This window comes from Molothrus ater, chromosome 2, assembly GCF_012460135.2.
Source record: "Molothrus ater isolate BHLD 08-10-18 breed brown headed cowbird chromosome 2, BPBGC_Mater_1.1, whole genome shotgun sequence".
Taxonomy (NCBI): Eukaryota; Metazoa; Chordata; class Aves; order Passeriformes; family Icteridae; genus Molothrus; species Molothrus ater.
The window spans coordinates 92,531,985-92,558,519 of record NC_050479.2 but is presented as its reverse complement, the minus strand read 5'-3'; the positions used below and the strand labels follow the sequence as shown (position 1 = coordinate 92,558,519).

The window sequence follows — 26,535 nt, the reverse complement described above, 5'->3', positions numbered from 1 at the left end:
TTAACAAACCCATATCTTTCTGTTCTGAAATGCTGTGGCTTTCCTTTGTAATTAAACAGCATGGATATGAGGGGGCTGATTTTAACTATCATTGTAGATTGTGTGAAAGAGCTTGCACTGGTCAAGTGGGGAGGAACTGCCCTGCCAACCTAAAAAGGCTTCTCTACTTAATTCCAGGCTTCTATGCTTTCAGAAATAGAAAATATTGCATAAGCAACAGTACTGAGCAATTTTGAAGGCATGCTGAAAGATCTTTTTATATTATCCCATTTTAATAGCTGGTGCTTTTACTGTACATAGTATACAGTCACAGAATAATGTGCATGGGTTTAATGCCTACTATGATAATATCCAAGGTGAAGATATTGAAATTCAATTAAAATATAGTTTAGGATATTGGCTTATTTTAATTTCCAGCCTCCTTTACCCTCCATCCACCTCCTCTGCATCCAGGACTGAAGCTAGAAGTTACATACTGAATCTTTTCTCCTGTAGCTCATAATGTGAAATTCTTTGTACTTCTTCAGCATCTGACTATATGAAACCTCTTCTTAAAATTCTACAGAGTCCCTCTGCTCCTTTAATGGGAGAGAACACTGACATGCTGAGACAGAGTAGTTGCTATTAAGGACAAAACTTTATGGGGACCCAAAAGTTTTGCCTCTTAGCACTAAGCCCTGGCTTACTCATACTTGCATGAGCTTTTTTTAAACCGCGATCACTTTTTTGAGCAAGTTCAGAGAGAGGGAACGTAACTTACTTCACCACAGCAAAAGCAACTCCCTCCTCTGCAGTTCTCAGTTACCTTTAAACAACCAAACTTTTGCCATCGTTTATGTTTCTCTTTCTAGTTGGATCAATGAAGTTCTCACTGTCACTGTGTTGCCTTACACGGTACAGAGAAGAAACAGAAGTCCTACTGGGACACAATCAGAGAAACAACAATAATTTCAAGAGGCAAGCAATGAACCAGAATCTCAGAAAAGCTTCAACTGCTGTCCAGAGTTTCTGCTGATCCCTCCTAAAATAGATACGAGAGCACACTGTAGGGTGAGTCCCTTTGCTTGCCTGCTAAGCTGAAGAGAGGTGTCAAGCATCACTGCACATAACAAAACAATGTGCAGTGCTAGGACAAGCACTACTGGAACAGAAAGGAGATGCTTGTTCTATTTTCTCTAACTGTGCTCAGGAACACCTGGTTCTGGAAACTAAAGATCAATTTGTTTATGTCAGGTTTGAGAGAACACATACCTGAAGTGTTTATATGGCCTGTCTAAATCTTACCCTGACTGCAGTAATGGCAGGTGTTATCCTTGTCACATGAAATATTTTCACTAAACTACTTGCTTCTGAAACTCCTCCAACTTTCCAAATTTTATTATAACAAATTGTATATCTAAAATATTATATCTTTGGTACTCCTTTATTTCAATGGGAGCACATGGTTTCCATAATAAGAGGAAAGTGGCACAACAATTTCCAGGACATTTCATAATCAAACCTACTCTAGATGCAGTTTACAGAGATGTGAATATTGAGACTAAGCACCATGGTCATCATTTCCCAGTAAACTGAGAAGTGGGCTCTTCAAGGCATTCAAAGAGTCCCTGCCCTATTTATAACTTTCATGAGCCCCATACAACCACTTAAGAAAAGCTGATCACACCCCCGTTTGACATACAGGGGAACACAAAGTAGAATGAGTCTCATAATTAAGCAATTAAAGAGACTAAACAAAGAAAGCACGCCAGTCTTTTCCTCAGCACATAGTTCCATCTCTCAGCAGTGCCTGCAGGGAGACCATTAGTCCCTGCACTTGGGTCCCCATGGGTTATGGTGCGCTTAGGTAACCACCCACCTGGAAACAGATGAGCTGTTTGTACCCTCCTGGTTCTCACAGGCCCTCCTGCACACCACCCCTAGCACAGACCTTTTCCAGTAGTTGCTTTCATGCTGTGTACTGGTTAAGTAGCAAATATCTCCCAGAGCTGACTCTTGCTAAGTCAGAGGCTCGGTGACTTCCAGTGCTTATACCCAGCTAGAATGGGGACCTTGGCCAAGGTGTACATGCAGTGCCCACAGGGAGAGTTGAAGGAAAGATGCCCATCTACCATAGGGAGGTGAAGGAGATGAATGGAAGCTTTCTTCTGCAGTGATGCTGTCCTCATGCATCACACACTGCTTGGCTGCGGTGTACTGGGACACCAGTTGGCAACAAATAAAAAAGGCAGCATATTAAAACCAGATAATAACAGGAAAAAAACACCCTGTTTTTCTGTCTTTTGAGGGTGTTGCCTTGTTGGTTGGCTTCTGATCCAGGTGCTTTCCAGAGGGGATATCTATGTGCCCTGCTTCCCGCATTTTGCTGTGGATCTAAACGCACAGGCACTGCTGCTAGGTGAGCGCCATTTGAATTGACAAACTGGGATTTCTGCTGCGTGCCTCACACTTAATGCAGCCCTGCCTGGGCTTTGAAGGCAACGGCTTGTTGCCTTGGGGTCTGAAACTAACAAAGCCGAGCTGAACAAGCCCAGGGCTCCCGTTGGATTGCTCGATCAAAGACAATATTAAACAGCACCGTTTTCATAACTACTATTCTGGGGCTCTTGGAAAGCAAGACAAAGGAGATGAAGTTAATTTCTGTTATCATAGCCTGGTGCAGCTGCAAGGGCCCTGGGAGAAGCCATCTTCTCTTGATGGCTTATGCAGACTGTGTCTTTGCAAGAGCTCCCATTAAGCAAACAGAGCTTCAAAAGCTTGTCAGGCACTTCTGTTCCCCTCCTCCCTGCACTGTTGTCAAATCCACCCCATTCCTTACTTCAGACATCTTCCTTACAGACAGCAAGGAACCTCCCTCTCCTTGACCACTTCCCTGCACCTCTGCTCTCTCCTTCACCTTTTCTGCCAGCAGTGCTGCCCATTACTCTGCTCAGGGAGACTCAAAATAGGGAGGCGCTGCATTAGGCACAGGAGTGCTGTGCAAGGGAACTGGACAGAGAACAAGTCCTCCAGATTCTGCTCTGCCACCAGCCTAGCTCACAACTTTAGAGAAACATCTTAACCTTTGGTTTCTACATGGTCAGCTAGGATTAACAGGGCCCAACCTTTTTTTTTTGTCTTTTTTTTTTGTCTTTTTTTTTTAAGTTGATGGCAAAAAAAACTGCATAGTATGTCCTATTTTTTCTACTCCTAGATGTGATAGGTGATGGAAGTCATGAAGCAGTATTTCAGGAGAAAGTTGAAGCTATCTCCTGATTAGAAGCACTCTTTGGGACATTTGAGGCAATTTTAAGACACCTCTCTTACAAACCATCATTGTCATGGTCAACAAATCCACCTGAGAATGCATGCTTGTCAGGATGCTATCCCAGGATGTACATAGGTGCCTTGGGTTCTGATCTTTCTTCTTTACTCTTCATCCATAATTGAGCATAGAGATCATTTATGGAAAAGCAGGAGTGTGTTAGAACGTGCATATACTCTCAGCTTGGTTGCAGTAAGGACAAGGAGGATGAGAAAGCTGGGTAACCATGAAAAGCTTTGAAATGAGATTACTGAAAGGGAGAAAATAGCTCCAGAGAGCTTTGTTTAAAGTCTTCCTCATCACAGTGCATGTTATTCCTTTGAGGTCACTCAGATAAAGGTACAAATTTGGATATGGCATGGAAATAAAGCACTTCTTGAGTTGAGCAGGGTACTTCAAGAACTGGTCTGCATCAATGAACAGAACACCCCATAATTTCATCCTCTCAAACTGGGAGTTTACCTTGGGAGTCTACAGTCTAGGGAGATGTCCCCAGCAACCTGACTGCTCCTGTCCTGGAATTACTCTTTGCTAATAACTCCCATCTGGGATTTCACAAACTGGTTTCATTCAAGTTTTCTCTTCCCTCTAATCTCAAGTTCCCCAATTAGTTGAAAAAGCACTAAAATACAGAAAGTCTTGTTGAAAATTTTCTGGATACTTCCAATACTGATGCCCATGAAATGAATAAAAAAGTAGCATCAAGCTCAAACAAGAGGGATACACCTGTATCCAGCCATTTGCTGATACCGTTCACATCTCCCTCATGTCAGTTTTTCCTACTAAGTGGCCAGTACAGATCTCCAATGATTTCTGAACAAAACTTCCCGTTTTAACTGTTGGAGGCAGAAAAAGAAAGAGCTGTTCTCAACCCAGAAGAGAAGAAGCCAGTCTTCAGTTTTAAAGCAAATCTTCTAGATGTAAATTGCTGCATAATTTAAGTTTATTGAACATCTAACACCAGGAAATGTGCAATTCATGAAATTTTCAGTGAAGATACACGAATGAGAGTTTCCGATACATTTTTAAAATGTGAAATTATCAAAGTTTTATGCACTGTCGACTTTGGCCACATACGGCAGAGTTAATTGAAAGCGCAGTCCTGGCTTTAAAGGTGTCCCCATGAAAGTGGCAATGTGTGTTTTATTGTCTCTTAGTCATTTGCAACTCAAAGGTGCCCAAATTTATGCATGAGAAAGTGTTTCTTCCAACTGCCAGCCTGCACTGCAAGACACTATTGAATCCAAGAATCCGGGTAGATGCTTTATTTCTTGCATCCATGTCACTGGTCCTGTAGTTTCTGCAAATAATGTGTCTGTTTTCCAAGATGCAACCCTTAAGCTCCAGATCAGACCCCATAAGAAATTTGCTTGCACTGGACCAAAGATCCTCTGGTTGGAGTACTCTCAAAAAGAGGAACAAACAAGACAGAAACAAACTGCTGGGTAAAAGCAGAAGGGTAAAGGTATCCCCTCATGCAGTAGGGCAGAACAATCTTTGATAAAAGGACACAGGTTACAACTCTTCCCCTCACAGACACATCCCAGTTTAGGATTTCTGTAGCCTCAAGTTGGAACAGGTACTGCCAAGGACAACCAAACTGAACAGCTCATCCTTAACCTCCTAGAGAGAGGCAGCATAAATCCAGGCTTGAAGCCTCTGCTCCATGAAATTGGATTAGAGACTCTACCTTGGGTCTACCTAACCCAGACAAATAGCCCTTACACCTTTTTTTTCTCCTTCCTTGTTTTGTTTGGTTTTTTTTCCACATAAAATACTCTGAAAAGGCAAAAAATCATTGAGGAGGACTTAGGCAATCTTCTACCCCACAACAACCAAGGCCACAGAGCAGAACTCAAACTCCAATGCAGAACTGATGGTTTTCTAAAAAAACATTAGATCATACGTTCTCAGTATAACCCTGGTGCAGGAAGTAGACATCATAAAAGTTGTTGGACTACTTGGTTTTACTACAAGTACATCTTTGGTCCCTTGTTTTGGTCATAAAGCTGCAGCAGTAGGAAACATGAAGTGGGATATGTGGTTAAAGTTTAATGCAGGGAGATGAAAGAAAAGAGCTATGCTTTCCACTTCCTTGCAGCTGCAGCAAGCCAACATCAGGAGTAAAAAGAAATTGACCACACTGACTGCAGACTGCAGAGCAGATACTACACTGTACATTTTACAAATGCAACAGAGCTGCCCACCTCCAAAACTGCCCAGGGAAATACAGAGTGTCAGCTCCCCTTCTGTAGCCACCATCCCAAATATTGCTGCTGAGATACCTGCAAGGGCTGTGCTGCTGCTGCCACCTCTGCTCACAGAGCCAACAAGCATTTCTCAGCCATCTGCTCTGACAAGTAGGGGCTCTTCCACGGCCTGCCTTCAGCACAGCAAGCCAAGGAACAGAGATCTGGGACCGGGGTGCTTTTGGAAATGTGAACTTCTTCCCCTTGTCTGTGTGGCAGGTGCAGACTTATTTTGCTTGCCTACTATCTAGCACTTAATGCAAGCCCCATTGAATGGTGGAAGTCATAGAGCTCTAACATGTATAGTGGCTAAAAACACAACTGGGGAGAAAAATTAGACGTCTCCAAAGCAGCCCAGGGCTTGGGAATTATCATGCTTTCCAAACTGTGGGACAGCCATGTTCCAGATCTTGCTCTATTTTGGAACAGAAATAGATTTCAAGGTCTTATATTGTACTGGCTTAGAAGCAGTCTCCACTTCTTTCAAAAAGGCCATCCTAGCCATGAGAAATTCTTCTTTTTAACAGTTTTCATAAAACAACCATATTTTCCCAAACAGTTTCTCTTTTTACTATTCATGTGATCATTTTTACAGCACCAGCTCTGGCTACTAACAAAAGTAGTGACTATATAGTATCAATCTACTTTTTTCACTTAGTTCAAATGTGCGAATTGCAGAAAAACAAACAAACAAAAAAATTAATTTGAGAAGAGTTCCCCTTCCTATGAGCATTGCTATTAGGTAATGCTGCTGTTAGACATCTATACAGGAATTTGAGAAAATGGATGTCTGGATGATTAACTTTGCCTTTGAATTGCTTGGGTTTTTCTTCAGAAGCTCAGCACAGCAAAACAACCACAAGTCTGCCACCAATTGTCCTCTTCCTTATAACACCCTGGGTCTCTCTTTTCCTTTCAAAGTTGCAATTTGTGTAACCCAGAGAGGGACCCAGAGCTCCATCCTGCACCCCCAGTTGCAGGAATGTATTTCAGGGTCTCTGCTGCTGTGCCTTTGCTCCAGTGACTAAAGGAGGCAGCAGCATCACGCTGTGGCTCAACCGGCAGGTGCAAAGCACCAAACGTTCTGCTGGGGTTAGAATGAGATTAGCAAAATCCTACGGAACAATGATTCAAAGGTGCTGTAACAAATCAATTTCCTGCATGCAAAAAACACAATTACTACACCAATTATCTTGCTCTCACCCCATCCCTCTCTCTGCAGTGAGCCAGGGCTGAGAAACCTCATCCTTTGGGCTGCGAACATACAGTCCCTCCTCTTAGGTGACACTGCAAATGGTAGGAACAGTAGTTCTCCATCTCTCTTGATGAGTTGTGCCACACAAGGGCACAGAGATTGCCAAAATAATACTGGGGAAACAATAGGTCCATTGGTCTTTGAACCTCTATTCCAAGTTCTCCACTTCCATGAGCAAGCATGCTACTATTCCCGAGCAATTCATATCTGCCAACGCAGATTATCACCTCTAGTGTTTCTAATCTTCTCCACTTCATCACCTTTTAGTTAATTTCTCAAATCTCCCTGTTTTCCCATTGTGGCACAAATGCAGAACCTCTATCTAATGCAAAGATGGAGGGTAAGGGGTGATTTTTTATTCTTTCTAGGACTTACTTATTTTTTTAAGAGGAGATTCCCTCATCAAAAGTCAACGCGTTCAGCACAGGCAACCCAAGTCTACAATGTTTCTTGTCTGTTGTTCAGAGCCACTGCAGTCCCACTGCACTACATCTGAGCTGATGAGCTCCCCCACCCTGCTGAGGTGCATTTGGTAAGGATGCCATTACCAGCAGCATAACAAGGCTAGTCAAAAAGTCCAAGCTGAGTAGCATCTATTTCCACCCAGAGTCAGCAGTCTCCACGTTTTGTTCCTTGGCACTGCTGAGCTGCTGAGGCCCTCAAACAGGCCTTGCACTGACTGGGAAAGATCCAGCAACACTGAACAGTCTGGACTGCATGCAATGCAAAATGGTGCTCCTTGCCTCCTGCCCAGGAAACAGATTGCAATTTGCACAGTGCTGTACCTGAGCTAATAAACCATCATGAACTCTCTCTGGGTCTGCAACCATGGCACAAATAATTTTCAGTCTGGATAATTCCCATTATGTATCCTGGCTCTTTCACTCCAGCCACAATACCTTTTACCTCTGGAAGTCCATGGTGCCAGCCAGCATCCACGACAAAACTTGCTCTCAATTCTGTCTGCTCTCATTCCCATTAAACCCAGCAGCCAACAGCACCAATTTCACTCTTCAGTTCTTGCTGCAGATGAGATAAGAGCAAACCAGATGCACCATCCCCACATGCTGCTGATCAGCCTGGCAGTCTCCTGCCATCTTGTTCTGCTGCTGCCTCCCTCACTGGCCCAGCTCCCTCCAGCTCACAGATGGCCCTGGGAGGGCTCAGCTCTTGTGACATGCCAGGAATGCTATGGGCTCAACTACATCAACTTCTGAGCCCGAAGGGAGCAGTCCAGTGTTCAGTTACCCGTTTTGAGAACATGCAAGGTAAAGAATCACAGAATCACAGAATAATGAGGTTGGAAGAGACCACTAAGATCATCAAGTCCAACCTATGCCCTAACACCTCAACTAGTCTATAGCACCAAGTGCCATGTCCAGTCTTTTCCTAAACACATCCAGAGATGGTGATTCTGCCACCTCCCTGGGAAGAGCATTCCAGTACTTTATGATTCTTTCAGTGAAAAATTTCTTCCTAATATCCAACTTATACCTTCCCTGACATAGCTTGAGTCTGTGTCCTCTTGTTCTGTCACTGCTGCACGGTGGAAGAGACCAACCCCCACCTGTCTACAACCTCCCTTCAGGAAGTTGTCAAGAGCAATAAGGTCACCTCTAAACCTCCTCTTCTCCAGGCTAAACACCCTCAGCTCCTTCAAATGTTCCTCATAGGGCTTGTGTTCCAAGCCCCTCACCAGCCTTGTTGCCTCCTCTGGACATGCTCAAAACTCTCAACGTCCTTCCCAAACTGAGGGGCCAGAACTGGACACAATACTCGAGGTGTGGCCTCACCAGTGCTGAGTACAGGGGAAGAATGACCTCCCTCCTCCTGCTGGCCACATTATCCCTGACACAGGCCAGGATGCCACTGGCCTTCTTGGCCACCAGGGCACACTGCTGGCTCATGTTCAACCGGCTGTTGACCAGCACTCCCAGGGTGAAAAGAGCAGAGCCTATATGTACCACATGTGTCAATGGGGAACCTGTCAAAGCCTAACACAACTCACAGGACAGAGTTACAGACACTGAGTTTTCACCTTACTGGGCATCCAGCAGGCTGCCTTTTCCCACCTATCAGACAAACCTGAATGAACATTCCGCAAAAAGAAAGAGGAAAACGGTCTTTGACTCAAGAAGCTGATACAATAAGGATTTCAATTGTTAATATAGAGGACTTCCTCACATCTTGCACCAGTATTTGCATCACAGCACAAATAATACAAGGCAAGAAAGAAAAATGCTTTAAAGAATATGGTTCTTTGTCAGACTGGAAGTATTAGCTGTGATTCAGAAATTAATGACAGCATAAAAATCTATTAAGGCATCTAGACTGTCTCTCAAGGGACCTTTTCATGCTTGTAGTGCATGGATTATTCTCCAGGGCTCTGCCCAGCCAAACTTCAGATGTCCCAAATGACAGCAATTCCACCATGATTCTTAACAAAGCTATATCACCATCTAATCTCTTTCATGCATTAACAATCTTTCCTCTCCTGCCAATTTTTTTCTTTCCTCCTCCAAATTTTCTATCATGAGAGACTCTTCTAGCTCTGAGTCCACACTAGACAATTCTTCATGCCTTTCCAGTATGCCTACATCATTAGCATAGCTCCTCTTTAGTCATTTAGCCAAAACAGCTATATATTTAGCTTTCACAAGCATTCTTCATAAGTCAGTCCCTCCAGCCCCTTAATCATTCTCCTTGCAATCCTCTGAATTCCCTCTAATTTTGTTTACATCTTTCTGGAATTGAAGTGCCCGGAACCAAGTGCTGTAAACAACAACAGCTTGTTATCTGGCTAGACTGCAATTCTGGTGCTCACAGCACAGGCCCTGCACATGCCATGCACACACAGACACATGCGCATGCTCGTCCTCTGGTTCAGACACAGCATCGCTACAGGACATGAGCTCTGCTCACTGGACATTCCCTCCTCCACAGTGACACCAGCTGGGTCTCTTTCAAGGAAATCCAGTTCCAAAAAAGGTGAAAGCAAATCTTCAGTACAGCACTTTCATCTGCCTGCAGGCTCAGGACAGACACCAGCTGTTGGCTGCACTCAGGTAACATTTTCAAATTTTTGATAACAACTACAAAGGCCACAATTTTCAGAACTTTTTTGTTTTAGACATCAGTTGAGACTCTGATGCGGTCTTATGACAGAAGATAACACATCACAGGAAAGCCTTTAAGCACTTGTGCCTTAATCTGTTCTTGAAACTCAAGTTGGATTTTTTCTAACAAAACACCTTTTTATTCTTTATTAGAAAAATTCCATTTTGGTGAAGCAGAAATGTTGTGCAAAGGTCTTTGTTTTGCTTCAACAAACTTCTGGAGAATTTGAGAAAGAGTTCAGAAAAAAACTGTCAAGGTTCCTGACAGCTCTCAAGACATCTGAATCACAGAACATTCTGTATTGGAAAGAACCCACAAGGACCATTGAGTCCAGCTTTAAAGTGAATGGTCCACATGAGGATCGAACCCAAAACTCGACATTATTATCACCAAGCACCAAGGAAAGCTGGCAGCTTCACAAGAAAGTTTCTTCTAGATCAAGGTCACCCTAAGACCCTCCCTGTAACAATTTCAAAACCTCTTCTCACTTAGCATCCCCAGGACTTAAAGAATTACAGTGCTATTACTCCTGTGTGTAGAGAGAAAGTAGAGCTTGGAAGTCTTCTGCCTCCCCAGTACGTTTCACATGGCCATTCCTCCTTCACAGCAGCTAAGGGAAAGCTTCAGCATCCAGGAGAGCTTGAGGGGTTTGTTTCAATTTTTGTGGTGATTTGGGTCACTTTGGTCAGCAGGAAGAAGAAGAAACCAAAAACTCTTGGGGTTGACCAGGGGATGAGCAGAGCCTACATGCAGGGGTCTTGTGAGGTTCCTTGAAGCCTGAAGAAAAGGCTGCTGCTACAAATATTTACATTGGGATAGACAGAGCAAGGCCAGCCAGAATGGCCTTTTCTTTCTTTCCTCTATGCACACAGCAGGCCAAAGGAGAAGGAAGACTGCACTGCTGACCGTAGCTCTAGGTCCCTCTGGGGCAATGCCACAGCTCATTTACCTCATGCTGCAGCTGGACTTTTTTTTTTTATCAACATCCCAATCTGTTGCAGCTCTGTGGCTGCTGGATAGTACAGAAACCAGTCACCAATAGGCACCTAGGATACATGAAATTGGAGAGTTTATGTACCCTCACTTTAGCTCCCACTGTTTCCTGCCTTCCCTCCCTTAGCTGGCCTCAACTAAAGACAGCTCTTACAGTACTTGGCTAGCATGATTAATTTTTTTTTCTTTGAATCACCAAGAAATTACTGATCGTAAAAGCCCAACATTGATACAGCACAACTCTTCCAGACAAATAGTTTCCTTTCCTCTCCAGGAGATGAGACGTACAGAACATCTCATGAGGGTGCACCCAGGCAGGTCTATCTTGCTCAGCTACCCAAACTGAGACTGGACAGAACACAGCCACGCTGGACAGAGCCTGTGCTGTTGAGGAGGTTAAATCAGCAAGGCTGTGTTAATGAAGGTAACAGCCAGAGTACAAAGTTGCTGATTTTACTGCTTCAGGCTGCATCCAGCTCATAATGTAGCATAACTACACAAGGAAGGTGGGTTCAGTCGGGTTGTACTATTTTTGAACATGTTGGTCTAAATAAAAAGCAATGCAACTTGTGCCTGTAAGAAAGCCTCCTTTCATCTTCTTCCTTCTATTCCCAGAAACTCTCCCATGAAAGTGTAGGAATCAAACATGTCCTTTCCACTCTCTAGGCCATTTTTCCTGCCCAGGTGACTGAAGTGTGACTAAGTTGCCACCTTACACTGAGGCTATCACAGAAAGATGAGGAGGGGTAGCCAAGCCACGGAAACAATTCTGTTTCACTGCAATAATCTCTTGCCATGTCAAGATAGGATGCAAATGCACTATGAATAATGGTCACTCCAAAAGCACACATAGCTACACAGACATTCCTATCAGCAATCAGGCTGCATTCATCTCCTGCTCTAACATTCATGACAAGTCCCTTGCACAAAACACAACTCTGGACCAGATTTGTTAACATTTCTCAAGCATCTTTACCACGCAACTTGTGCATTTTCTGTCACAAGCACACACTCAAAAGCACGTGCATGCATATATATATATATATATATATATATGTGCGTATATATAATCTTCTATTCCATACATGCACCTTCCCAAAAGCCAAGGAAGATCTATTCAAAGGCCATACCTTTATACACAGATCATGTATAGAGGCACAAATAAAACTGGATGTTTTGATCCCATTGTACAAAGTACCTTTATAAGGCAAAGAGTAAATGCTTCATTATATGAAGGTGTACCAGCATGAGAAAAGTCTAAATGCATTTACACTTCAAAAATTCCACAGATGCCCCTTTAAATAACCCCTCCTTTCTGCATAAGGCAAAATCTTACCAACAAATCCCTTCTTTTTCAGACATTCAAGTACACATCCCCCAGTCAGCCTCTCCAACACCCACAGGGGCAAGTCAGGTAACAGTGCAGTGGCTGCAGGGCTCGTGATCAGAGAGTCTTGCTCCCTTGGTAGAGCTTTGGGTCAGCTGCTGAGGGTCAAGCACAACCAGGCTTCAAGCAGGTGCAGCAACCAGAGTACATGCAGAAGAATATTAATAGTTATTGTCCTAGCAGGTTGCAAGGATTAATTGGTTCTGGCCTGCATCTCCCCATCAATGTAAGTGCTTTGGGGCAGAGGGGAGGGAGCTGTGATTACACACTTACATTGCATACTCATATGCTATTGATTTCCCAATTGGAAAGGCCCACAGCCTTTCGTTTGTCTCCTTGCTTGCTGCCTTCCTCATGCCAGTGCTCATGACCTGCCTGCCACATCTTCCCCCTCCCAGCAGCACAATCACCATCACCAGAAAAAGGAGGGGGACACCCTTTTTTGTGGGAGAGCTCTGCCAAACCAGAAAGAAATGCAGAAACCTACATCCATGAGGTGACACAGAGGCAAACTGTAGGGAAAGGAATGAATTTCAACAACTGAGTTTCCTTTGGATGTTTTATATGACCTAGGGACTGCAAAAGCCAGACTGTGAGCCCACAGCTGTGATCACACTCACCTTTGCTTTAAGCCAAAGCCCCTCCTCTGAAACCTGCCTTCTCATGGTTGTTTTTTTTTAAATAAAACAAACCAGCCCTTAAAAAAAAAAAAAAAAAAAGAACAAAAAAAAAAACCAAAAACAAACAAAACCAAAACTACAACACACCAACCTGCCTTAATTGGACATGTGTACCCTCGCATTGCCTGGAAAACCATCTCCTTTCAGAGGTATCAAAGGCCACTACCTCTATAGATGACAACCACGGAAAAATCCTATTTTATGCTTGTGGGTGACCAATAAGTATGTCTAGTGTAGAGGGCCCTTTACCTTCAGCATATAGTTATGCAGAATTTCTTCCCCAGGAACATGAAAACATCAGATATGGCCAGCAAGACTTCACTGTGGGACAGAATACTCCTTTGGCTCAGAAAACTTAGGGTAGCAGCCCTTGTAGTGCTTTTCCTTTTCCTTCCTTGCAGATGAGCAGGGCAATGCTGCCACACAGGCAAGTAACCTACTGGAGGGCTGCCTCACAAGGAAATGCCTCACCTTCCTGGAAATTCAGCATCAGCCAAAGCACCACTGTGCAATGGCATAGCACAGAATCAAACCTGGGCTTCTTTATCCTGTGCCTGTAAGAATCATGTACTCCCAGCATTTTTTCCCCCTTCCATGCTGATTGCAAGGATGTGTGCCCTTTGCTGACACCAGGAGAGGGCTGTGTCTCACAAACTCACCTACACATGTCCTTAGCTCCCTCTCAGAGTGGGACAGGATGGTCTGTGCTGTGCTTGATATTTCTGGTTTTATTATGGATGCATTGACAGCAGGAAGAGTACATTAGCTGCCAAAATCATTGCTCATTTAGTATGAGCAGCAAATGAAACTGTTATGCACCTTTTTAAGGAAAAGGGGATACCAAAGCAAAGGTTCATGCTTCTTTTAGGGACCACAGACAGTAAAATTCTGCATCCTTCCAGCAGCACCCTATGCACAAAGGAGATGATATTTGGCAAAACACGTCCCCATGTTCAAAGGCACACATGAAAGATTTTCTCCAGACTCCTCCAGGATATCTTTGTCTGGTACCATTATAGACTTCACTCAAATCATTCAGTCCTTTAACAACCTCTGTCAGAGAGCAACCACCTCAGCTGATCCTCTTCCACAGAAAAACCCATCAGATGTTCTGATATGCCCAGAAAAAACGACATCCCTTGCCCTCACTCTTCATCAGCTTTTGCCAGCTGTCCTTTCTTCACAGCACACAGGGAAGCAAGCAGGGATACAGCTCCCCATCACCAGCCCAGCCTCAGCATCCTCTCCAGGCAGCTGCACATAACACCCAGCTCTGCCCTGGGACCTGGACATCACCATCCCTGGTCTAACCCAGTCCAACATCACCCCCTGGTCTAACCCCGTCCTAAGCAACTCAGGCTTGCACAGGGTAAATCTGCTGGGGGAAGGGTCCTGGCCCCACCAGCAAGACAAGGGCCTTGGCTCACAGGAGGCACAGCCAGCACACAGAAAGGGTGTGCACTCCTAGAGCACTGGCTCTGCCAGCAGCCTAGGATGAGAGCAGCTGTATTCCTCACCCTGACTGGAAGGAGTTCTGTTGCTAGTGAAAAAAAAAGTAAAAAGAGTAACTATAAAAGAGCACATCTCCTCCTCAGACCATTAGTGTACACATAAGTGTGCTCCAAGGCTAAAATGGAGTGCCCAAAAACATTGGGAACTGGGTTCTTTGTTACAGAACTAGTAAAACTCTTGTGTGAGAAAAGATATCTGAGAATAAAAGATGAAGCAAATTTTTACTTATCATAACAAAGCCCTCTCAGCAGGTAGCTGAGTGCTGAGATTCATAACAGCTAGAGGAAATGGGTTCTTACTTGTATAATTATTGATTATTATGGTCAGCAATCACTGAATAGAAGTGGAAGAAACACTTGGGATATCTTTTCAATGCTCCCTGTTTGCAGATAAAAAGCCTTCTCTACTTCTCGCCTGTCCTAAGCCTACAAGAAAAGTATATTGTTTCATGTATTAAACCTCTCCATCATTTAAGGGAATGCAAGGCAGCTGAGTGAGTTGTCTCTTCATCAATAGAGTCCAGCCTGTGAGAGCTTCCCTTGCCTTACTCAAGAAGGTAGAACCGGAAAAAGATAGGAAGAAAAGTGTATTTAGATGAGCAGGAAAAGCCTTTTTTTTCCTCTCCAGTTGGCAGTATCTCAATGTAATCCAACTGCATCACAATGGCCCCGTGCTCTTCCCCATCCACCACAGTGTCACACTCACACTCACCTTGCTGCTGCTCCCTCCCTGCTCCCCATCTATTACACATTCTCAGCACAGGCACACTGGGGTGCACACTTCCATCCCCACAGATTGCACACACCTCACCCAGTAACAAACACATCATTTCTCACACCCGCATTGCCCAGTGACGTTACAAAACACGAGACTCTACAGATAATATTTGTGCTGTGGACCAACCTAAAGCAGCCTGCGCCACTTACCCGACTGTTTCCATGATTTCTTTCATCAGACTCATTCCTCATTTAAGAACACCCTTGAGCAGCTCAAGAAATATGTTATAAATAAATGTTATAAATGTTGCCAGGACTATGCAGGCCAGTTCAGCGTGTCCTTTCCTAAACCATCCACTCCATTATACTGGCTGTAGAGGTATCTTTCTTTTTTTTCTTTTTTGTTTTTTTTTTTTTTTTTTTAAACACAAAGTCTTTTACAATTAACCAATTAGGTGGGGTTGTCAGGGAGGTTCATTAAAGCAAGCTGGGATTTTGCAAATTGCTGATTTTAAACAGCTGCTATTTTTCAACAGAGAATTTGTTTAGAAGAATTTTCAACTTAAAGCAATGCTAAAGGAAATGTATAATTTGTCAAGGCATTCATTTTTTTAAATAAAATGCTCAGGGTGAGGAAATAAAAATTAATGTTCATATTGACAGCTAAGTAAGTAAGAGTAAGTGAAAGTGCAAACATCAACACAAAATTCTTCTAAATTATCTAAATGCAGTTTTTTAATAGACCTTAATCATTTGCTTCTCTACCCCATACTCATGCACCCATTTTTGACTTGGGGAAAAAAAAGGAAAAGAAAAATTCAGCTTTACGATCCATTTCAACAATCTGATATCTCTCAGATGCTGTGGGGCACATTGTGCTAAGAAACGAATCCATTCGAGGGAAGAGCTGCACCATGCCACTATAAAATCCCACCCACCAGCAATGCTGGGGTGTGTAGGTACTTTTATTCCTCCAGCCCCCACAGGGCAGGAAGGCCAGTGCACCATGCAAGAGGAACATCCATCCCGCCTCCGAGCCACCTGCCTCCCAGGGAGGGCTGGAAGTGCAGCAGCAGAGAAATGCAAGAATCCTGAGCCACCAAAATGAGGAAACAGAGTGATGGCGGGGGGGAATCCTCTGTGCAGGACTTGGAGCATCTCACCTAGGAGGTAAGGAGCAAAGGCTGGAGCTGTGCCAAAGCCCCTGAGGCGGGCAGGCAGGCACAGAGCCCTTAGCATCCCGCCTGGCAGAGCAGAGGCGCTGGGGGCGGCAGCCTGCGCTGGCCGCTTGGCACCGGAGCCCCTCGCTCTCCTGCCAGGCTCAGCTGCGCTCCCCCCGCAGCCCCAGCGCTGCTATTCAGCCTCGGCTCGGCCCGGCAGTGCCAGCGGCGATGCTCCCCTTCTCCCCCGCGCCTGCTGGCTCTGGGAGAGCGGAGAAAGACTAGGAGCTGCTTTTGCGGTCAGCGGTACACCCCCAAGTGGACGGCGAGGAAAAGGGGAGAGAGGGCACGGCCAAGTTTTGGGTGGCTCGCAGAGGTGTAGGCTCAGCCGCCCGGCTCTGGAGGGACGTGCGCTCAAAGGTCTCTGAGCGGGGTCGCTGCCTGCCAAAGCCAATACTGCCGCTGCCTGGGGTAAGAGCTCCACAGAGTTGTGCTCAGCAGGGTTAGAGAAGCGTTCAAGGCTTGTTACCACAGCTTTCAGTGAAAAATAATTAATTTGAAATAAATATTGTGGGGGGGTTGTGTTGGTTTGTTTGGTCTGTTTAAGGGCACAATATTTTCCCACCCCTTTTTAACTCCATCAAATATCTTCAGGCTTGTTGCAGGCAGTGTTCTACTCTCCCATGCAGCCCCAGTATTCCTGCCTCCCCATTCTCTCCCTCTTCACATTGGAGAAGGGAAATTACTGCTGGCTATGAAACTAGATCCAGCAGTGCTCTGGTTTATATCATGCCAGAAGTTTGGGAGCAGTCGAAAAAGCAGCAAAAAGGTTTGCAAACACTCATACACCACCACACCACCCTATCCCATCGCAAAACCTAGGGAGGGCAGCTGTGTTGCCTCTGCCTTTTTAGAGGGTATGTGATAATACAGACCTCAAAAGACCTTCCCTGAAGCCTTCAAAATGTGGCTGATACTACAGTGGCAATCCTAACTCACTAAAACAGAAGGTAAAAACTGTCTGTGCCCGTAGCCTGGCATAAGCTCCAGCTATAAGGACGGACTAAAACAGCTCCTGGCTCTGCTGGCATCAGGATGCTCTGGTCACAACTCAGGGAAAGCTTGTGACTTGAAAACACTGCATGGAGCAAGCGCCGTGGTCTACAGGCTAGGAAATGTGCATCAGACAGGCAGGCAATGCTCAGAGTCAACACGACTTGGCAATGTCCATCTTTCTTGACAGTTCTCGTCTAATCCTCCAGAGCAGGGCGAAGTTCACACCAAGCTACACAACTTCATTGCTGGCATTATCTACTTATGCTACACAGGTACTCATTCTCCTCTTACCCATGTACAACCTGTGTGCTGAGAAAAATCCTCCTTCCCTGTCAGAAATAGCCACTTCACAGCAAGGAAGGAAGTCAGCTGGAAGGTGCTGGTGTTGATTCACAGTCCAGACTTCAGAGAATGTAAATTGAGAGAAAATATGTGACAGTGAAAAGCATGTGTACGAGACCCAGAAATGGGAGAAGTGAGACTGTATGAAAAGGAGCACTCAGCAAATGTGAGAAGGTGGCAAAAATGAAGGATTCCATAGTGAGGGCTTGCAGGAGTGACAGGTGTGAGGCTGCAATAGAAAGTGTGTGTGTGACAGGGAGCCTGCCTGTATGGGAATTTGCTTAGTAGACACAAAATAGAAGAGAACAGTACATGCAAGACTGTGTGTAAAAGTAGAAGCTGAGGGGAAGTGAGGAAGCTGTGACTGGCATATCTCCATGCACGGCACTCCTGCACTAATATGTACAGGAGTGAGAAAAAAGCACTGTGAAAAAAGCCGTGTGTGAGCGAGATACCCTCTAAGGGTGCAGCTCACTGCAAATGCAAGACTGTGAGGCACAGAGTAGGCCAGATAGAGTACATCTATGTTCTTTAGTTATATTTTCACCTATGTGTGTGTATATGTGTGCACACAGGCTTACAATGCTAGTGCAGCAGGACAGGCAAGGGATTTTAATATGCAAGCAACCTCGAACACAAGTGTTCAGGATGGAGGCTCAAAAGAGGGAGGGGGGAAAGGGGAAGGGAGAACGTGAACACAAGAGAAGCAGACTCTCCAGGAATTGCGTGTGCTAGGGAGCTAGAACTGTATGTGCCAGAGTGAGTTTATTCATCTTCCCTGCTATATCCCTGAGTGTGTGTGTGTGTCTGTGTGTGTGTGTGTGTGTGTGTGTGTGTGTGTGTGTGTGTGTGTTCAGGAAGGACCACTGATGTGAGTGAATCTGGATCATGCACAAGCTGCAATTTTGAAGGCTATGATTATATGTACATGTGTGACATGTATTAATACATACAGCATGGAATGCATTAACCCTTAACTCCTGTTTACAGAAAGCATCTCAAAACCAGCTAGCATGCCTGTCATCACTTCGAACTAAATTCCATACTCACACTTGGCTCTTAAAGCAAGAAACCCAGCTGGCAATTCTCCACTGAACAAAACCCCAAGCCCAACAAATTTTCATCTCCTGTCTTTCCTCCATCACTCTCTCTCTCTTTTTTTTTATTCCTCCTGGCATAGAGGGGAAGGACATAGTGTTTTCTCAGACAGACCAGAGGCATAGAGATTCCTCTAACCTCCCCCTCTCTGGACAAAACCAAAATAAAAATAATAAAAAGCCCACAAAACAAAACAAAACAAACAAACAAACAAAAAGCCCCAAAAGAAACTTAACACTTATCTCCTCAGGAAGGTAAAGAATCGAGGAGAATCAGTACTTGTGACCCAAAGTGCTGAGAAACAGCGGCTGTGGATGGAGGGGATACCCACCTCTACCCACCACTCTTTTCCTTTGCAAATCTTAACTGTACTCCCCCCACCAACTCCCCCTCTGCAAAAGCATAAATACAGCAGCAAAGTCAGTCACATGCAGTGTCCTCTAACCATAGGATTCACCAGCAGAGATCTCTCCTTGGCTTATTTCCTGAGGCAAGGGGGGGGGGGGAGGTTTGGAGGGGAAAAGGGGGAGAGAGGAAGCTCCAGCTTCCAGCTCCATGTTTCAGGCCATCCTCAGTCCATCAGCCTCAATTAAAGCAGAAGGGTTTGAGGAGGTTGCTAGAAAGAACTCAGCACATACCTTGCAAGGAGAAGAGGGACAGGAAGAATCCCAGCACCCAGATACTGTGCAGCCAGTAGGTCCTCATGCTTCTCTCTCACTCGTTCCGCTTCCTCTGCCTTTTTCTCCGTCTCTTCGCTTCTGTCTCTCTCTCTCAATTTATCTTTTTTTTTTTTTTCCCTCTTTGCTCCTCTCAAAGAAAATGGGATTCGTGTCTCCCTTCAGTCCCTCTGGGCTCTGCTTTGCCAGCTCTGACAATCCAGTCGCAGCGCAAGCTGACCCGTGGTGGCCAGATTCCCAAATAACCTCTCACTCTCCCCTTCAAGTGCTGGAGAAAGGGGGGGCCAGGTTGGATGCTCCACCGTAGCCTGGGCTGGCTGTAAACACAGAGAATCTCTCTGTCTCTCTCCTGCAGCTCCAACTAAATGCGACTGTACTTAAACAAGCAATGCCTTATAGGACAGCGCTCAGAGCAGAAGAGATCCCACCTCTGCCACCTAGTGTTGCAAGCCAGCTCATTTATTTCATTTTTATATATATAAATATATATAGATTATGCTATAGAAATATGGTTCCCTCATTCCTCTACAAATGTATCTCTTGGATCACAGTCTATGAGCCATTCCGGGCTCAAGAGTCCCTGAGGTTCCAGCTCCAGTGCACACAGGGAGGATATTCAGCAAAGGAATATTCCTCATCACCACAACAAGAGGAACAGCAGGGCAGGTTTGGTTTCTCGGCAGAGTTCTGCTTGACAAATTCTGAAGCAAAGGTCTCTCTGATGCTGGTGTCACTGCCGGGCAGTACACAGGGGCCAGAGGGAGATTCAGACGCACTGACTGTAATTACAGAGCTGCCAAGTCCTCCAGGAAAAAATAGCAAGCATCAGTCTGCATTAATCTTTCCTGGATCTCCTGTGACTTCTATGCAATTTCAGAGGGACCAAAAAGAATCCTTCTGTAATGGAAATCCAGCTTGAAAAGCAACCTTGCTTCCCTCACTGCCCTTCCTTCAAATACAGGTTCCACCTGCCATATGTAGCACAAACTTTTTTCCTCAAGGAGTAATTGGCTCATGTAGCTCTATTTCCCCCTAAAATCATGGCCTCCAGTTAGAAGAACACCAGTAAAAAAGTACTGCTTAACATTCAGGGCTTTTTATCAGTCACTCTCCAGGCATTTCACAAAGGGTGTCCTTTCACAGCTGGGAATGTGGAGGCAGTGTGAGTGCACAACTTCCGAGGCCAGCCCCTGGGACACAGTGTGACAGCCCAGCTGGACTGCCCAGACAGCCCTGTGGTCCCTCTTCAGGCCACATTGTGCACTTCATTGTGGTCACCAGGCAGCCTACGAGGATGCCAACACTAAAGGACGCTAATTTTCAATTTACACATTGAGGGTGTGGGTGAGCAAAGGTGAGGGTCCCCATGTAGGAAAGGTCAGTAGGATTCTCATCACTAATGATGCCATTCCAGAAGTGTTTCTTATTGGACTGCTGTAGAGAGCAAGCTGTTCTGTGAACAGAGCGCACCTAGCCTCCCTCCCCGTGGGTTCCTGTCTGCTGTCTCAAGAATCCCTCTGCCCTAATAAAAGCCAGAACCCATCATATCCCCTGTGACATCTTCTGTAGGAAGAAGAAATCCATGCTATGGCCAATCTTCCTCCCTAGTGGACCAAAATGAAAGACAAAATGCAAGACACCTCTTGCCTTAGCCTGGTTGGCTACTGCCATGTACCACCTACATAATTCTCGGGTTTTTCACTAGGGAGGGATTGGAGCATTACCTAATCACCAGTTCTTAAGAGACATACAAGAATAATTTACTTTTTAGCCTTCCACCCTCTTTTAAATGTGGTTGAAATTGGTTGCACTGAAAAGTTATTAGGAGGAAGAACATATGGACAAACAGATACACATGTACTCTCAGCTAGGCTTCACTTCCCAAGGAAATCAAACTAAAAATATTAGAGTGCACTAAGGTCAACTGACTCTAGTCAGTGAGGAGCATGCTTCTTTTTTCTGAAGCCATTTCAGATGGTTTTCATGGTCTGATACTGTATTGGGTCTGCATGGCAAGGTTTTGGTAAGTGGGCTGCTTCTGTGAGAAGCTGCCAGAAGCTTCCTCTGTGTCTGACAGGGCAAAGGCCGGGCAGCTGCAAGACAAACCCACCACAGGCCAAATCCAAGTGTACCATCAGCAATGGTACTAACACCTCTGGGATAATGTATTTAAGAACGGGGTGAAAGCTGTGTAACAGCAGCCAGGAGAGAGGAGTGAGAATATGAGAGAGAAATAGCCCTGCAGACACCAAGGGTGGTGGAGAAGGATGGGGAGGAAGTGCTACAGACACTGGAGCAGAGATTCCCTTGCAGCCCAGGATGAAGACCATGGAGGTTCAGGATAGATCAGTTATCCACCTGCAGCCCATGGAGGACCCCTTGCTGGAGGAGGTGGATGCCTGAAGGAGGCTGTGACCCCATGGGAAGCCCACACTGCAGCAGCCTCCTGGCAGGACCTGTGATGTTGTGGGGAAGCCACACTGGAGCAGTTCATGAAGTAGTGCTGCCTGTGGGAAGGACTCATGTTGGAGAAGTTCATGGAGACTGTCTCCTGTGGGAGGGAGCCCACACTGGAGCAGAAGAGTGCGAGGAGCCTCTCTCTGAGGCAGGAGGAGCAGCACAGACAAGTGTGATGGAGAGATCTCAGTCCCCAATCCCTGTTCCCCTGTACCAATGCAAGGGAGGAGGGAGAGAAAATGAGGTATGAAGTTAAGCCCAGGAGGAAGGGAGGAGTGAGAAAGATATTTTAAGATTTAGGTTTACTTTTCATTATCCTGCTTTGATTTCATTGGTAACAAATTAAATGAATTTTTCTGAAGCTGAATCTGTTTTGCCTCTAACTGTACTTGAGGAGTCATCCCCCCATCCTTATCCTGACAAGCTTTTTGCTGTATTTTTATCCCCCTGTCCAGCTGAGGAGAGGTGATGGAGCAACTTTGGTGAGCATCTGGAGGCCAGCCAGCCTCAAACCACCACAGATACCAAGAGAGTATGGTCTGAAAGAGAGCACAGTCAAAAATAAACTTGGCACTCAAGATACATTTGGAACTTAGCATGCCAAACTCAAGTGGTGACAATCAGTTAGTAGGCTTGGAGTAGGAGTTTTGGGGGTTTTCTTGCAGAAAACCTCCCAAACATCTAGCTTAGGTTCAGGGACCAGCTAGGCCAGCACTTTAATACTACACCAGCTCTATACAATTCTTTTTAAATTATTGCAAAAATTTCTGACACACGACTGTTAATGTGCTCAACATTTGTTTTTTCAGTTGTCCTATACCTTTATGATCCAGTACCTAAGTGCTCACCATCTACACCTGATATAATATACAGCATTATATGCATTTGTACTGCTTCACAAATCTCCTCAGCTCCCATGTATGGCACCAAAATTCACCTGCCACCTATCCCACAGCCACATCCATAGCCTCACCTCCCACCTGCCCTACTCATAATCCCATAGGGTCCCAAAGCCTTCCCAGTTAAGCCATATCATTATGCAACCATTCAAAGTCTGCTTTACCTACAGATCCCATGGATGATCCCATAATACACAGCTCTCAAGCACATGATTATCTCAGACTTTGGATAGGAATATGCCATGGCCTGGAAAAAAAAAATCAAAATCAACCCTCCTTTCTTCTAAATCATTTCCCATGTCCTATGGCAACTTGCCCTGCTAAAAATTTGTCCCCATCCTTCTCACAGGCCCCGTTTAAGTACTGGAATGCCGCAACATTTATTATAACACTTATGATAGCAATTTATATTGATTCTAGTAATTAATAATATAGCCTAGTAATTAGTCTTGTGTTAATTATTAATCAATATTATATGTATTATAATAATTAACATTATTTTTTGTAATAAGTAATAATAAATGATAGCAGGACTGTATCTCTGCTCCATAAATTCCATAGGGATGTGTGTGAGATGATGCTGAACCTAGTGTTGTTCCCATCCAAAATAGGCCATGATAGTTACAAGCCCAGAGAAATGACAGAAAGGAAGCAGCACTCTCTCAGGCAGCAGCATCTTACACTTCCCTGGAGAAGCTGGCATGACTGAAAGGAGAAGCAGCTTTTTCTTACAATGTATTTGACATACTCCTAACCTTCAAAAACATTCAGGACTGGATTTTGGCTGCCTTGCTCATGCTGAGTCATACCAATGGGGTTACTCGGGACATTAGACTGCTAAATATGAGCAGGAGTATCAGATTCTGTGGGCTGAAGTTCTCTGGGATTGGTCTCTGGCCAAAAGTGAGTCCATTTTCTTCTAGCCAAATCTCTCAGCTACCTACATATTGTGAGGGCAAAATCTGAATCAAGAATTACGCTCAACTCTCCCTAAATCCCTCAAATATTAAGAGGAAAAAACAACAACACCACCAAAACAACCAACCAAACCCCAAACACGCAGCAGTCCTCATCCTTCAGTCCTTTCTTTTTAAATTACTGCAATCCTCCCACTTCACCCAGTGTTCAAATGCCAAGAAGAGCACATCTACAATCCTGTATTAAGAAAAAAAAAAAGGTTGAATTCTGACAGAGCTCTGATTGATTGAAAGCCAGCTACTTTTAATGCATAGTGAAAGTGTTTCATTAGGGCTGAGTGAATGGATTTAGATGCACCGAGCATGGATGCTTGTCCATTTTTAATAAATAAATGTGCTTTGTGCAATTAACTGTTTAAGCACTCACACTTCCATTTCTATTTCATCTTAGCTTTAGTCACTTCAAGCAATATCAATATTAACTTGATTGTGCAGCACACACATAATATTTTCTCTTCCAAGTTTCTATCCTAAACCTACCATTAAATACTTCTCAAGCAGGCATGCTAAAGTTGATGGAGGAACTTTTAACTTTTCTATTACAGATTTTTTCAAATTACTGTTATTTAACTGTGCAAATGTAATGTTGCATTAACAAAAGGCTTAGTGGTTTTTTTACTGTAATAGAAATAGTATTGGAAACACAATGCAAATTTTGCAGGGTTTACATAAGAGAATGAGTATTCCTGAAATTGCAAGTTAAGAGAGCTTGGTAAAGTGAGCAGGAGGCAAGAGCCATATATTACCCAGAAGTGGCTTTTCTGTGTGTTTTAGTGTATGCATATGTGTTTTAGACGTATGTATATTACTTCCTGTTTTATTGAGTGTTTTATCTGTGTGTTTCATGGCTTTGGACTGGTGCACTCATGATAAATAGTGCATTTCAGTGTGATTTAGAAGAGTGCTGTGGCATGTACTGCATGTGATCTTGGCAAAGGGGGTGGAAGGAGATGTTCAATCTGCAAGAAATACTCATTTGTCATGTGGTTCCGTGAAACCCTCCACCGTCCAAGGTCAAGGACTGCAGTGTCCAGAAATGTGAGTTCTCTTAGAAGGGATGCAAGGGCCTCAAGACCATGATAAATAGTCTCACACCTGATTAAGTTCCTTTGTGTAGACTGAGAAAACAGCATTTGTGTTTCTCATTTGCCTTCAGCTGGACATTCAAGAGAAGACAACCCTACTCAAACCACACTGTCCACCTGTTCTTTCCTTTCTGCCACTTCATACTCCTCATCTATATTCCCACCTTCTCCCTCTCTCAGCTTCTTGCCTCCCACCACTACCGTTCCCATCTCTTTTCTTCTCCACTGTCTTCCTGTGAAACTCATCAAATAAGGCAGTGTCTTCTTGAGGCTTCTTGAAGGGGAAGATTTTCCATCAGGGTTTCCACAAGACTCCAAGTTGAAAGTAGCTTTTTTTATCAAATAAATGCCAGGCCAGCAACTATGGAAGGTTGCATATGACTACATAGCAATTCCCTAAGATGAAAATCCACAGAAATAGCCAGCCAATGAGGTAGCAACAGCACTCAAGGAGCAGTGGGAAGAAGGAGGAGATGGAAAGAACCTTCATTTAATTCCAACAACGGTGCAATGACGCAGCAGGGACTGAACCCAGAACTCTCAGAGACAAATGTGTTGCATGAACTGGTACAGCACAAATGGCTGAGTTCCTCTAGCAGCAGCCTTAGCAGACCCACCTCCTTTACAAGTTAGGTCACATAAAAGGATACGTCACAAAAAAGCATTTGCCAGCAGTATACATTCACACATTGGCGTTGTCGCATAATTAGAACATAAAATAAATGGCATAACAGATGCTATCAGCATGTCTACCACACTGTATCCATGGTGCCAACTCCTTCTCCAAGGGGAGCCTCACCCAGGCCACGCTGAGAAAGCCTGAAACACGGGCATGTAGAAACCAGCCTTTATGGAAATACACACACAAAGTTCTGCAGAAAGGGCCTCTGCTCTTTCAACATTTGTAAGATTTTGCAGGAAATCTGCAAGTGTGAATGACAACAAGAAGAAGAAAATTGGCTAGCACCCAGGGAAAAAAACCCAAAAATCCCCAAACTTTGGCAGATAATTTTTTGAGTTGTCATGTTTTTTTTGTGGGAGAAGAGTCAGCTCTTTCAAGCTGGGAATAAAAATAATAATTCTGTTCAGTTCCTTTGAGCACCAGGGAATTCACAATCCAAAGGGAGAGGCGGTTACACCACAAAACCCTTGCCACAGCCAGTACTAACTGGCTTCCTCAGAGGCACAAGGAATCCCTCAACACTACAGAGAGCCTTTTAAGAAGTGTTTTTGCAGTCCCCTGGTCTTTAAATCTCCACCAGAGCCTGGCAGCGCAGACCTTTCTCTCTCCTCCTGGGACTCAGGGCACGTTCCCCCAGGCAATACTCTACCACAGATCTTTCCTTGACATAGCACCCAGCTTTCCTAGTGCCCACCCCACTCTACCCAGAAGCAGCCTTTTATCCCAGCTGTTGCTTTTCAGATCTTTGGTCACAGCCGGTGGCCTTGTGCTTCCCTCCATTAACGCTCTGTGCCCGCTGGGGAGGAGCTGCTGGATGCTGCAGCCCAGTTCCCTGACCCATGGTCCCAGCAAGTCAAGCATTGGGCTCCCCAGCTGGTACTTCCATCTT

At 44.6% G+C, this 26,535-nt stretch overlaps 1 long non-coding RNA gene across 1 annotated transcript in view; it reads right to left on the bottom strand.

Annotated features, from left to right (window-relative positions):
- Window positions 1–19,957, bottom strand: part of LOC129046609 (uncharacterized) — a 557,334-nt gene extending 537,377 nt beyond the window's left edge. Inside the window, exon 1 of the long non-coding RNA XR_008508226.1 lies at window positions 19,508–19,957. This is a non-coding gene — a long non-coding RNA (uncharacterized LOC129046609). The remainder of the gene's footprint in view (window positions 1–19,507) is intronic.
- Between the last annotated feature and the right edge of the window lie 6,578 nt (window positions 19,958–26,535).